Here is a 15,054-nt window from a genome sequence, read left to right as displayed (position 1 = left end):
CACTGTGGTAGTTTCTCTTGTTGCAGATCACAGGCTCTAGGCGCAGGGGCTCAGTTGTTGTGGCACATGGGCTTAGTTGCCCTTTGGCAAGTAGAATTTTCCCAGACCAGGGATCGAACCGGTGTCCCCTGCATTGGCAGGTGGATTCTTAACCCCCTGGACCATGCAGGAGCTCCTCATCACCTCTTTCATCAAGCTGTTTCTAATTCATCAGCTTCTGCCAGAGGACCCGCTGAGCTTGTGCCCAGTAGCCTGTGAAGTCTTTGGCTGTGTGTAGTGGGCAGGCAAAGGCTGGCTGAGCTGAATGGGTGTGAACAATGCAGGTCTGAGATAATTAGAAGTTAGAAATCTCCCTTCACTCCCATCTCCACCCCACCCCACCCCAGAACCTGAGGTTCTCAAAGCAACAGTGGATGCCATTAACTTCTGAATTTTTTTAGTTGGAAGATAATTGCTTTGCTATGTTGTGTTGGTTTCTGCCGTACGTCAACATGAATCAGCCACAAGCATACATATGTCCCCTTCCTCCTGAATCTCCCTCCCCATCTTCCCCCCCGGGCCCCAGGTTGTCACAGAGCACTGGGCTGAGATCCTTGTGTCATATAGTAAATTCCCACTGGCTCTCTATTCTACATATGGTAATATATATGTTTCTGTGTTATTCTCTGAATTCATCCCACCCACTCCCTCCCTTCTGAATTTTAAAGAGAACCTATAATTCTATAACTAATCCATAAATAAGTTTTGTTTCATTTTTTTTAAGTTGCAGAAAAATTGCTTTACAATATTGTGTTAGTTTCTGCTGTACACCACCATGAATCAGCTATATGTATACATATATCCCTTCCCACCCCCATCTCGAGCCTCCCTCCCACCTAGAAATAAGTTCTCTTTGAAAACAATTGGAATAGTATAGACGAAGGAAAATTTCTTTCTGACCACCATGCCCGCTCTGGAGCCATCGCTATTTTTAACCGGCGTGTGTAACCAGGCACATTCTGGCTGGCACAGAAGCCTGTCTCCATTCCCACCATGACATGAATCAGTGTTGTGGGCTTTCATGATGGCATCATTCTGCCACTCGTCTTTGGCCAGCCACCAACCCCTCCCCAATCCCAAACCCATAAAAAAACTAGATGAGAAATGCTCCGTTGTGAGCTTAGAATTCCTCTCCAGGACGCTCTGGCTACCGGCTTGGCAGCAGTCAGGAGTTTCCGGTAGCCTCCTTTGTGTCAGGCCAGGGGGGGTCAGGGTTGTCACAGGGAACCAGTCCCTCGGCCGTGACTTGGCTGGGCTGCCCAGTGTTACCCTTCACTGGGTGGGGCGGGGGGTGGGTGTGGAGTGGGCACTCTAGGCTGGCCCAGGAAGCAGGAATAATAGTACATACCTCAGTGTGTTGTCTTGAGGATAAGCTGAGAAATTGTGTGTGAAAGCTGCACAAGCTCATGGAACACAGGAGAGAATATTAAAAGGTTATTTCCACGGTTGACTTCAAGAAGGGATCTTGGTCAGGCTTTCTTCTTTTAAGGGATCGCTACCCTAAGGAAGGGCTTTCCCTGTGGCTCAGCAGTACAGACTCTGCCTGCCAATGCAGGAGATGCAATAGACTTGGATTCGATCCCTGGGTCGGGAAGATCCCCTGGAGTAGGAAATGGCAACCCACTCCAGTATTCTTGCCTGGAAAATTCCATGAACAGAGGACGGGCTACAGTCCATGCAGTCGCAAAAAGTCAAACACAACTGAGTGACTGAACACAGTGCAGGCTAAGGAAAATGATGTAACGACAGAAGTATGTTACTTGCCAGACAAAAATTACATGGTGGGATTGTGAGCACTTCTGTCAGTCATGCCTTTAGAAAGATCCTGTGGTCAGAGTGGGCCCGAGTCCTGGGAGACATGATGGTCGAGATTGCAGTCTCCCTAAGTACAATGTGTTTGGGTGGGAGTTTGTTTTTCAGACCACAGGCAATTGCATCAAATGACTAGTCTCTCTGGATGGAATTCAAGCCTGGGAATATCTGTGATTGTGTTTGGGGCAGACTCCAAGTCAGCCTGGGCAGCAAAGTCGGGGGATGCCCTGCCAGCTCCTGCTTAGTTGGCATCCAGAGGGGAGGAACCTTGTCATTAAACGGATGGGCAAGAAACAGCAGCTCCACGACTTCTGTCTGCAATTGTGGTCTCGAGTACTCTTCCCTTCCCTTCCTTTGGAGGTCAGTTTCCACACGTTCTCAGCTCTGTTCCTGATCAAGGCACCCCCTCCCCCTCTCCCCCTACTTTTCCCCATCCAACCAGCAATCCCAACTCCCCTCTTTGTCCCCCATTGATCACTGCTCCACTTCCCCAGAGGGACGTCTCTGGGTCAGTGTTCTGGGGACTTTTACCTCTGTCTGGTGATTTTCTAGGTCTCAGTCATGGAATGGGCCACCTTAGCTGCTGCCGAATCTCATGTGACCCAGGACAAATGGCCATGAACATTAAATCTTTTATTATCACTTTTTTTGGAGGGGGGAGGGGAGCAGGGAGAAAAAATTTAGACCCTGAGCATCTTTCTACTATCAGAAAAAGCTTGCTGTGTATATGTCATGCTGATACACAGCCACTCATTGTAGAGAATAATTAGTGTTTTTTTCATTTTTAAAAATGGACCCCACTCTATGACTTAACTTTTTTTTTTTTTTTTTTTGGCCAAGCTGCATGGCTTACTGGATCTTTGTTCCCCAACCAAGGATGGAATCTGCGCCCCTTGCAGTAGAAGCATGGAGTCTTAACCACTAGACCACCAGGCAAGTCCCTGCATATTGTTAAACCTTGTATAAATGGGGTTAAATTATATAATAGAGACTTCCCTGGGGGTCCAGTGGGTAAGACATTGAGCTCCCAATCCAGGGGACCCAGGCTCGATCTCTGGTCAGGGAACTAGATCCCACATGCTGCAAAGAAGACCCGGTGCAGTCAAATGAATAAAAAGAAAAATGTATATAATAATGCAAATAAACAAATTAAGAACTCCTTTGATCCTCTGGCCTTTTTCAGTATACCTCTTTTTTTTTTCTCTCACAGTTGAACTGCTGTAAAGAGAAGTCTCATCTTGCTTGTTTCCACGAGTCAGCTCTCATTCTCTCTTCCCTACTTCAGCCTCGGCTGAACCCCACCCCATCTACAAGGACCATGTTGTCCAGTCTTCAGCCACCAGGCAATTTGCACTGTGGGGATTCTGAACAACTTTATTTTAAAAAATTATATAACTTGGTAGATCTCGCTTTTCCTCACCTGGGTTCAGATTGCGAGTCCGCACTGTAGCGGACCCTGCGGTCCGGAATCATGGCGGTTGTTGTCTGAGTGGTTTATTGTGGCGCTTGAGGCTACAAGCCCAAGTATCTTCAGCTCAGGAAGAAGTTAGAAGATTTCTCTGACCGCCTGGACATCTGCAGCGAGGGGACTCCCCAGGTCACTGGTTTCTTTGAAGTGTTCGTAGCGGGAAAGCTGATTGACTCCAAGAAGGGAGGCGATGGCTACGTGGACACAGAGGGCAAGTTTCTAAAGCTGGTGGCCACCATCAAAGCCGCTTTGGCTTGATGTGCCCTAAAGACAGAGACCAGTGACCATGGCCCAGCCCCTCTTAGCAGAGGCTTCATGACAGGAAAGACTGAAATGTCTCTTGGACGCCTGGTACTTCCCTGATGTTCCCATGGCCGCCGGTTGGAGCAGGATGGACACCCTGGTCTTCGCCTGTGTGTGTGTGTCCCCAGAAGCCTAATGTTGCTCACTGGTCCCGCTGCCCTTCCCCATCCCTCATCTCCCTGCATCTCCCTGCCCCCATGTCTTCCTTCTACCCTCTGTTGTTTGGGGTGGTCCTGCTCCAGGCTTCCTTTTCAAGGGGAAGCCGAGAGCAGGATCAGGATGAGTGAGTGTCAGATTTCACCAGCAACAGCAACAGTTCACAACTCAATAAATGGTGATGAGGTTAACAACAACAACAACAAATTATATAACTTAATTCAGATAGCTTCCTTTGTGGCTCAGCTGGTAAAGACTCTGCCTGCGACGTGAGATACCTGGGTTTGATCTCTGGGTTGAGAAGATCCCCTGCAGAAGGGAAAGGCTAACCACTCCAGTATTCTGGCCTGAAGAATCCCATGGTCTGTACAGTCCATGGGGTCGCGAAGAGTCAGACACGACTGAGCGGCTTTCACTTTCTTCATTTTAATTCAGAGGGATAGAACTCTGTCTGGCGTCTTTAACAACAAAACGCACCGTGCCGTAAAATGTACACATTTTGGGCTTCCCTGGTGGTCCAGTGGTTAAGAATCCCCCTGACAATGCAGGGGATATGAGTTTGATCTCTGGTCTGGGAGGATCCACCTGCCTTGGAGCAACCAAGCCTGAGAGTCACAGCAACTGAGCCCATAAGCCCTAGAGCCCGTGCTCCGCAGCAAGAGAAACCACCACAATGAGAAGCCTGAGTACAGCAGCTAGGGAGTAGTTCCCGCTCGCCGCAACTTGAGAAAGCCTGAGGGCAGCAATGAAAACCCATTAGAGCCAAAAGTAAATAAATAAACCTTAAAAAAAAAAAAAGTACACGTTTTACTAAAGGGAAGGCCCTCCCCCAGCAAATATTCTTGTCTTTTCTATTGATAGACGTATCTGAAAGACAGTCTGTGCTTTCGTGTTTATCAGTCAAGGCTGCAATTACTATTTCAGGGCATGAAACTTTGGACCCAGCATCAATTTGGGGATGAGGGAGCAAAGTTCACATTTTCATTCAGATGTCATTTGAGAAGGGAGCAAAGTTCACATTTTCATTCAGATGTCATTTATAAACATAGTGATAAAAAGATCCTTAAGAACCCCATCTTTTTTCATCCCTGTGCTCCTCTCTCTAACTATAACCCCCCATCCCCCACCAAAGATGACCTTTGGAAACTAAATTTTCAGTAAGTGGGACATTAGCTGTTCTTATTTTGTCTGAAATATTTTTTTCCCCCTTTATCTTATACCTGGAACCTCCTGAATGTTTTTCTAGTGTCAAATATATGCACAGGCCCCTTTAAAAATGTTATAAGCCTTTATTTTACAATATTTAAAATATGTTTTTAATATATTTTGTTTTATAAAGGAAAAAATGATAAACATATCTGTATTCATACCCAGTTCAAATGATAAAACATTTCAGGTATGGTTAGAGCTCTCCTACCTAATCACAGGCCTCCTCCCCATCAGCTTAAAACCAGACAGAATAGGGTGTTTATTTATGCCTCTATTCTTTATACTTTTGCTATTTGTTTGTATCCTTAAGCAAAATACAGTCTTATATTGCATATTTAACATTTTATAAGCATTATTATCCTATAAGTGTTCTGTAACTTAATTCTTTCACCAAATATTATAAAGCTTTCCCACAATACTTGTAAGCTTCATTCATATTTATGTGCATATCTCTAATTCCTTCATTTTTCCTGCTATATAAAAACCTAGCGTGAAAATACCCCAATTTATTTATTCATTCTCTCGCTGTTGGATTTTTCAGATTTTTTCCTTCTTGCAAACACTACTACCTCAACTTTGTTTTGTGTGTCTCCTGTACACATATGCAGGGTTTTTTTTTCCCCTAGGACGATGGTCTTTGAACTTGGCTCATGTTCTCCCCAAGATAATTTTGAAATTATTATGTATCTCTGTCCAAATTTTAAGTTGTCATCTAAATTTTTAAATCATAAGTTTATATTTATTTAAAAATTGATATTGGAGTATAGTTAATTAGCAATGTTGCATTTATTTCAGGTGTACAGCAAAGTGATTCCGTTATATATATGCATGTATCTATCCTTTTTCAAGTTTTTTTCCCATTTAAGCTATTATATCATAAGTTTAAAGATTAGTGTGAGCCATGTGAATCTGCTATATTTGTTGGTTGAAAGTGATTGAATATTAATTTCCTTTAGTTCAGACTGATAGCTGCAAAGAATGTCATGTCTTATAAATATCATTTAAAACTAAAATTGTTACTCCACTTTTCAACATGTATGCAGTGGAATCTAAATATCACAGTCTAAATATCACTTGATACTTGCTATTATTCACTTTAAAAATACTCAAACTCCTCCTTGACAGTCCAAAATTTTACGTAGCTATTTTTCTCATTTATCTTATATTTCCATTCCATTTAGTTAATAAAATTTCTCTTAACATATATTTGAAGCTTTCTAATGCTGATGGACAGGGAGGCCTGGCGTGCTGCGATTCATGGGGTCGCAAAGAGTCGGACACGACTGAGCGACTGAATTGAACTGAGTGTTAAGGCAATGGCACCCCACTCCAGTACTCTTGCCTGGAAAATCCCATGGATGGAAGAGCCTGGTGGGCTGCAGTCCATGGGGTCGCTAAGAGTCGGACACGACTGAGTGACTTCACTTTCACTTTTCACTTTATGCATTGGAGAAGGAAATGGCAACTCACTCCAGTGTTCTTGCCTGGAGAATCCCAGGACGGGGGAGCCTGGTGGGCTGCCGTCTATGGGGTCGCACAGAGTCGGACATGACTGAAGCGACTTAGCAGCAGCAGCAGCAGCAGCAGCGGCAACAATGCTCTCCCAATGATATTTTTCCACAATAAAAATATGTAAATAGATCGAAATACTCATGCTTTAAAATTTTTTATGAAAGTAAGGCTCTAAGAGTTAAAATTTTTTTCTGCTTTGAGTTACAGCAACAATTATTAGTATACACTTAAGCAAAGCAACATAATTATAACAGAGATTTTTTAAATAAATTATTAAATTTAAAAAGTGAAATTTGGTTGTAAAGGCAGCCCCATAAGGTTGATGGGGCTTAATTTGTTATCAGTTTGCCATGGATGAATGTTAAATATTACTTGGCAGAGGCAAGATTCAGCATCAATTCTGTCCTTATTTTCTGTTACTGAGCAACTTTGCTCCTGTAAATAGACAGGAATAAGGGATTTTTAAGAGCAGAGTTTCTTAATTCTGTGAACTCCCCAAGTTTCACCAAATTCACCAAAAATTGCGCAAAGATCCATCACAGGAAACTGTTTTGAATGCTGTGTCAGTTGGCAGCCAGATCTGATTCTCACTCAATTTTGTTGATGGTAAAAGAACTGGAAGTCGCCTGGCTCAGAAACCCATTTGTTGCTCAAGCCTGTAGTGTCGTTTTCTTGTCCACCTTTCAAGAATTACACCAAAAAGTCTGTATTAGAAATTTCAAATGAAAACTAAATATCTTTCATGTAGAAGCATCTTTTAAGACTCATATACTCAGAAAGACTTGAGAAAATGAAAATATTGTTTGACTTCAGTACATCTGACAATTTATTTTTTCCAATTTCTTATGTTTCTATTTTATTTTATGTTTATGTTGCTTTACTATATAAATCATAAAATGTTTATGTTGCTTTACTATATAAACACAACTTTTAGAAAGGAAAGTTATTTTCTGTTATGTGATTTAACTATAGGTGTGTCAAAATATTGACACTACAAATTTAGCTCAGTTGGCTTATGGGAGACATCTCTGTATAACCTCATTGGCAAAATCAGTATTTATTGTCAAAGTAATCATCCAAATTAGCCTTCCCTGGTGTTCCGCCTGCCAATGCAGGAGACTTGGGTTCGATCCCTGGGTTGGGAAGATCCCCTGGAGGAGGGCATGGCAACCCACTTCAATATTCTTGCCCAGAAAAATCCCATAGACAGAGGGGTCTCGCACACTACAGTCCTTGGGGTCGCCAAGAGTTGGACATGACTGAGCGACTAAGCACACACAATCATACAAATTAGACTTCCTTTCTGTGGGAAAAAAAGCAGGATTTCACTTTCCAACTTGAATAGCTATATTAATTTATATCTCGGTAACAACCGTCTCATTTCTGAATTCTTGTAACTCAAGGACCTTGCTAAGTCGCTTCTGTTGTGTCCAAGTCTTTGAGATCCTAGGGACTGTAGCCCATCAGACTCCTTGGTCCATGGGGTTCTCCAGGCAAGAATGCTGGAGTGGGTTGCCACGCCCTTCTCCAGGGAATCTTCCTGACTCAGGGATCAAACCCAGGTCTCTTACATCTCCTGCATTGGCAGGGGGGGTCTTTACCACCAGCACCACCTGGGAAGCCCCAGTACCCGAGCTCATTCATATAAGTTGATTCTGTTTCCACATACATCACTTATGAAAAATGTAAGTGTAATGCCCTTAACTTCATAACATGTATCCTGTGTGGTAGGTCACAGGATTTGTGCACAGTTATTCATTCCCTTCCCATCTTTGTAATCCTGCCCTGCAGACAGTACAATTCCCCACCTCACTGACTTTGGACTTGGCCGTGGGACTTGCTTGGCTGGTGGAAGGGGAGAGGTGAAGTCTGCCATATCTGAGCAGAGACTCTAGAGGTGCCGCAAGGTTCCCCACCAGCCCTCTTGCTCCTGCTCTCCACCTGGAGAACAGTGCTGTCCTGAGAGTGCCCGCTGCCTTGGTCTAGGTCTCGGAATGAGCACGCAAGTCAAGCAGACCCACAGTTCAGAATGAGGAGAGCATAGAGCTGCTGACAGCCTACCCACAGAGGGGAGCAGAGTTGGAAAACCGCAGACTCCCAGCCGACTTGCAGCTCTGGAGTAAATATTTGTTGTTGCAAGTCGAACCTAGCGAAAGCTGACCAATGCTTTCTTTTAATGGCAGCAACCTATATTCTGAGCAAATAAACCTCTGAATTTTTAGCAACCAAAACTTGTTTACAAATAAAACACTGCTCCCAAGTTAAAGCCTGGAAATAAACCATGGCTGCTTTTAGTATCAGTGACCGGTTCTTGCAGCAACCCTAATCCATAGAAATGCTTACACACCCTGCCCAAATACATGCAAATAGACTCAAATAAAAGTATCTAAAGTTTAAGTAAAACTATTCACCAGCTGCATTCCTAGGTGTGTCTTATGCCTGTCATCATCTCATCAGTAATACCATTTTCTTAGCTACAATATCAGCCATATAAATATAAAAGAGGTGATTGGATTCATTAGTCAATGTACTGCAATTTAAAAAGAGTTTTTAAACTTCAACATAATTTGACTTATGAGCTGCAAAAATAGTAGAGATCGTTCCTATATACCATTCTCCAGATTGCCCCAATACAGCATTCCGCATGGCCATGCTAGTAAAAGCAGAAAATTGACATTCGTACTGAGACATCAATTTGCTGACAAAGATCCATATATTCAAAGATATGGTTTTTCCAGTAGTCATGTACAAATTGAGAATTGGACCATAAGGAAAGCTGAGCACTGAAGAATAGATGCTTTTGAACTGGGGCTGGAGAAGACTCTTGAGAGTCCCTTGGACAGCAAGGAGATCAAACCAGTCAATCCTAAAGGAAATCAATGCTGAATATTTATTGGAAGGACTGTTGCTGAAGCTCCAATACTTTGGCCACCCGATGGGAAGAGCTGACTCTTTGGAAAAGACACTGATGCTGCGAAAGATTGAAGAGTAAAGGAGTAAGGGGCAGCAGAGGCTAAGGTGGTTAGATATCATCACTGACTCAACGGACACAAATCTGATCAAACTCTGGGAGATAGTAGAGGACAGAGGAGCCTGACATGCTACAGTCCAGGGCGTCACAGAGTCAGACACGACTTAGTGACTGAACAACAACAGGCCCAATGTGTGTCTCTCCGTGTGTGTGTGTGGTTCTTCATTGGTACATCTATCACTACTGTAGTGATACAGTGTTACAGTCGCATTCTCCCCCAACCCTAACCACTGGCAACTCCTGGTCTTTTCCACTCCCCTCTAATTTTTCACTTGCAGAATGTTATATAAATGGAATCATACCACCTGTAACCTTTCGCCACTGGCTTTTTACACTCAGCATAATACCCTTAAGATCCATCCAAGTATGTTCTTTCTGTTTTTTTAACCACTGAGTGGTATTTTACTGGGCTTCCCAGGAAAGTGGTCAAAGAATCTGCCTGCCAATGTGGAAGACCCAAGTTCGATCCCTGGGTTGGGAAGATCCCCTGGAGAAGGAAATGGAAACCCACTCCAGTATGCTTGCCTGGAAAATGCCACGGATAGAGGAGCCTGACAGACTACAGCCTATGGGGTCACAAAAGAGTCAGACATGACTTAGTGACTAAACAACAACAGAATTTTACTGCTTGGGTAGAGCAGCACAGCCTCTTGACCACGAATGAACTTGTTGGCCAGCCCAAATATCTTCATGTCAGTAGCTAATGATTACATCAATCACTATCACTTCATGAGTCTTGAATTCTGATAAGCAATTTCCCTCCTCTTCTCCAGAACTGTTTTAACTATTCTTGGCTTCTTGTGTCAATCACAAATTGGCATTGGCCATGGGGTCTCGCCATCTAGCTCTGCAAGGATTAAATCATATGCTGATGCAGTTGCTGATTTTCAACACGCCCTGAAAGGAGTTCAGGGTGGAGGGCAGACATGAGGCCCTCTGTGCTCAGGAAAAAACTGGTAAGACAGGTTTTCAGATAGTTAGATATTTTCAGAAGCTTATTTTATGAGCCCAATTCTTATATCTCCTCAAATCTAGAAAAGCACTAAAATCCTTCATGGTGTCGACTGTTTCTCATGACTTCATGAGACTAGCAGAGGTTTTCTGGAAAACATATGTGCTTGATTGTATGTACTTCCCCTTCACCAAAATCACATGTGTATTGATCTCCCCCCCTACCCTTTGGAACAGTTTCTCAGAGCTATCTGAGGTGCTGTCTCCTGGTCTGCAGTTCTCATTTTGCCCCCAATAAAACTTAACTTGCAACTTTCATGCTGTGCAATTTTTTTTAATTGACTCTTGCAAAAATTAGAACTTTAGATGTAACTTGTCAAATAAAAATTCAGTTGGGATTTTGATTGGGATTGAAATGAATTTATAGATGAATTTGAGAGGCATGACTATCTTTACAATGTTTAGTCTTCCTGTCCATGAACTTGGTATAATCTTTCCATTTATTAGCTTTGTTGTTGTTGTTGTAGTTGTACTTTATTGCTGTTTAGTTGCTAAGTCACGTCTGGCTCTTGGGGCTCCATGGACTGTAGCCTGCCAGGGTCCTCTGTCCATGGGATTTTCCAGGCAAGAATTCTGGAGTGGGTTGCCATTTTCTTCTCCAGGGGATCTTCCCTACCGAGGGATGGAACCCAAGTCTCCAGCATTGCAGGCGGATTCTTTACCACTGAGCCTCAGCCACATATACCCTCTTTAAAGTAAAATCTAATCTCCCTAAAACTGAGCTCCCTTGCTGAGTTTATGATTAACCTCTCTGTCGTTAACTTTATTCTCTTTCTTGTCCTGCCCCTATCCCCCTTCGTTGTTTAGTCGCCAATAATGTCCAACTCTTTGTGACCCTATGGACTGCAGCATGCTAAGCTTCCCTGTGCTTAACCATCTCCCAGAGTTTGCTCAGACTCATTTCCATTGAATCAGTGAGGCCGTACAACCATCTCATCCTCTGTCATCTCCTTTTCCTCTTGCCTTCAATTTTTCCCAGCATCAAAGTCTTTTCCAGTGAGTCGGCTGTTCACCTCAGGTGGCCAAAATATTGGAGCTTCAGCTTCAGCATCCGTCCTTCCAATGAATATTCAGGGTTGATTTCCTTTAGGATTGACTGGTTTGATCTCCTTGCTGTCCAAGGGACTCTCAAGAGTCTTCTTCAGCACCACAGTTTGAAAGCATCAATTCTTTGGTGCTCAGCCTGCGTTATGGTCCAACTCTCACATCCTACATGACTACTGAAAAAAACCACAGCTTTGAATATACGGACCTTTGTCAGCAAAGTGATGTCTCTGCTTTTTAATGCACTGTCTAGGTTTGTCATAGCTTTTCTTCCAAAGAGCAAGTGTTATTTAATTTCATGGCTGCAGTCAGTGTCCACAGTGATTTTGGAGCCCAAGGGAAAAAAAAAATCTGTCACTGTTTCCATTTTTTCCTAATCTATTTGCCATGAAGCGATGGGACTGGATGCCACGATCTCAGTATTTTGAATGCTGAGTTTTAAACCAACTTTTTCACACTCTTCTTTCGCCTTCATGAAGAGGCTCTTTAGGTCATCTTTGCTTTCTGCCATTAGGGTGGTATGATCTGTGGCACCCTGTGGCATAGGGTGGCATATCTGTGGTTATTGATACTTCTTCCAACAATCTTGATTCCAGCTTGTGAGTCATCCAGCCAGGCATTTAGCATGATATATGAGGAGAATCAAAGAAAAGGGGAATTGAAACCAAACAAGACCCAGTGGGGCCTTCCTGGGTTAAACCAACAACAACCCCCCCCCCACCTTGTGTCCATTTCTTATTTGTAGAAAAAGGGTTTGGCCTCCTAGATCTTCCCTGAATTCCGCAGAGCAGACTCAAGCAGATACTAATGAGGAAAGTAAGGGAACACAGAAACAAAAGAAAAGTAAGCAGGAAACAATAGCTCAGCAGCAAAACAGAGCACTAGTACCTCTTCCAGGGATATACGTACAGTCTGACACAAATCTTCGAATTGTTTTGCAAGAAATAAGACCCCTCTCACCAGCTGAAGGATGAGCATACATGTTGACCACAAGCACATAGACCCCAGACTAGTTTGTGTCAGCTACAAATTGGCACTTGCCGTCTGCCTATCAACCACGACAAGGATTAAGTTGTATGCTGCTGGAGCTGCTGACCTTCAATACTCCCTGAAAGGAGTTGAGGATGGAGACCAGAAATGAGGCACTCGGTGCTTGGGGGCAAAACTGGAAGGATAGATTTTCAGATAGTCAGATGTTTTCAGGAACTGATTTCATGAGCCCAATTCTTGTATCTCCCTATATCTAGAAAAGCACCAAAATCCTTCATGGTGACAACTGTTCCTTGTGATTAGCAAAGGTTTCATGAGCCTAGTAGAAACTTTCTGGAAAAATATGTGCTTGACTGCATGTGTTTCCCCTTCACCAAAAATCACATATACACTCACCTTGCCCTCTTGGCTCTTTGGAGCAGTTTCTCAGAACTATTTGAGGTGCTGTCTCCCCAGGCTTCAGTCCTCATTTTGCCCCAATAAAAACTTAACTTGCAGCTCTCACATTGTGCATTTTTTTTAAATTGACAGTTGGAACCAGAAGGTTGATGATTAAGAGTCCCAAACACCACCCTGTTGCCTCACCATTACCAACCAATGAGAAGAAAGTCGTGTCCCCTGCGACTCTCACCCCAAATGTTGCCCTTAAAAGCTCTTCCCTGAAAGTCATTGGAGAGTTTGAATTTTTTTGAGCATAAGCTGCCTGATCTCCTTGCTTGGCACCTGCAATAAACATCACAATTCCCCACAACCTAATGTCAGTAGATAGGCTTTGGTGAAAGTGAAAAGTGAAGGTCGCTCAGTCATGTCTGACTCTTTGCAACTCCATGGACTATACAGCCCATGGAATTCTCCAGGCCAGAATAGAGTTGGCCAAATGGACGCAAGTTCAGTTGGGTGACAAAAGCAGTTGTATCATTGTAAGGAAGTGGTTTACTTGGATGAAATAAAATTATTTTTAAGGCAGGAAAAAATTTAAACATAAAATTCTCTCTCTGCCCATTTGAACCACTACTTTCTTCCCTGTAGTGCACATTGTACACCTGCATTATACGTTAACTGTTTTTGTTATTGATGTTTAGTCGCTAAGTCATGTCTGACTCTTTTGCCATCCCATGGACTGTAGCTCACGAGACTCCTCAGTCCATGGGATTTCCCAGGCAAGAATACTGGAGTGAGTTGCCATTTCCTCCTTCAGAGGATCTTTCCAGCCCAGGAATCAAATCTGCCTCTCCTGCAGTGCAGGTGGATTCTTTACCACTGAGCCACAGGGGAAGCCTGTTATACATTAACTAGATCCCCTAGAAGACAGAGGAAGGCCTACTTTCAAAAAAAAAAAAAAAAAGAGAAGGAGGGAGATTTTCTCCTGGCGCCAGCAAGATAATTCTTTAGGAGATAGCATTTCTCTTTCAATCCTGGAAGGGGTCACAGTAACCAACTTGCTTCATTGGACTATATAAACCATCAACATGTTACTTTGATGTAATACACTTTGTCTCAAAAACTCAAGTGCCTTGACCTCTAACAGAGCAGCGCTCAGAGTTTTCTGAATGACTTTCTTGAATCATAATCCTCCAGCTGGCTGGAATAAAAATTTCCATTGTTTTCTTAGGTTGACTATTGACTTTTTTTGATGACAACTTACACTCATTCACACATCCCAGAGAAAAAGTTTTGTGCACACACATTGGGTCAGGTACTGTGAAAGGTGCTGGTTGGACATATGTGGATGAATAAAATAGACATCAAATAAAAATCACACCAATAAATAAATAGGAAGAAATAGTGCTAAGTGCTCTGGGATGGGGCAGGGGGTGGGATGGGAGGAAAGCCAGGGTTCGATAAATGAGAATTACAAAGCAGAAGGTATATGAGAAGCAGATAGATGCAGGAAGGACTTGGGGGAATACCTGTCCTTAGGTGGAGGTGACAGCAGGAGATGTGAGAACTTGAATTAAGATGTGATGAGTTTAGGGGCCTGAGACACATCCAGAATGGAAGACGTTGGGAGTATGGAGAATCTGGGACTCTGGCATCAGACCAAGGATTGTTGTTCTTCAGTGGATCAGTGTGTCCGAGTCTTTGCGACCCCATTGACTGCAGCACACTAGACTTCCCTGTCCTTCACTATCTCCCAGAGCTTGATCAAACTTACGTCCATTGAGTCGGTGATGCCATCCAACCATCTCATCCTCTGTCCTCCTCTTCAGACATCTTATCCTCTACAGACAGAGGATAGTAATCTCTATGGAGCAGGCTATGGTTAAACCACAAACAGTGGTAGGACTCCTCCAAAGAAAACTGCAGAATGAGAAGACAGGGAGGCAGAGAAGGAAGGAAAGTGCTAGTTGGGGGTGGTGGCAGCGTCTGCATCCTTGTACCTCCAGCACACAAAACAGGGCTCAGAACACAATAGCTGCTCAGTACCCTGCAGGCGGCGGCGGCTGAGGGAATGAACGACCCTCTCAGTGCAGCCTCG

General features: G+C 43.5%; 1 pseudogene; it reads left to right on the top strand.

The window, feature by feature from the left end:
• Positions 1–3,322: 3,322 nt before the first annotated feature.
• Positions 3,323–4,080, top strand: LOC147352248 (selenoprotein W pseudogene; annotated as a pseudogene).
• The last annotated feature ends 10,974 nt before the right edge of the window (positions 4,081–15,054 follow it).

This window comes from Bos grunniens, chromosome 19 (assembly GCF_055505025.1).
Source record: "Bos grunniens cultivar Pamir isolate PY7600 chromosome 19, Bosgru_T2T1.0, whole genome shotgun sequence".
NCBI classification, from domain to species: domain Eukaryota; kingdom Metazoa; phylum Chordata; class Mammalia; order Artiodactyla; family Bovidae; genus Bos; species Bos grunniens.
The sequence above is the reverse complement of the archived record's forward strand: the minus strand, read 5'-3'. Positions and strand labels throughout refer to the sequence as shown.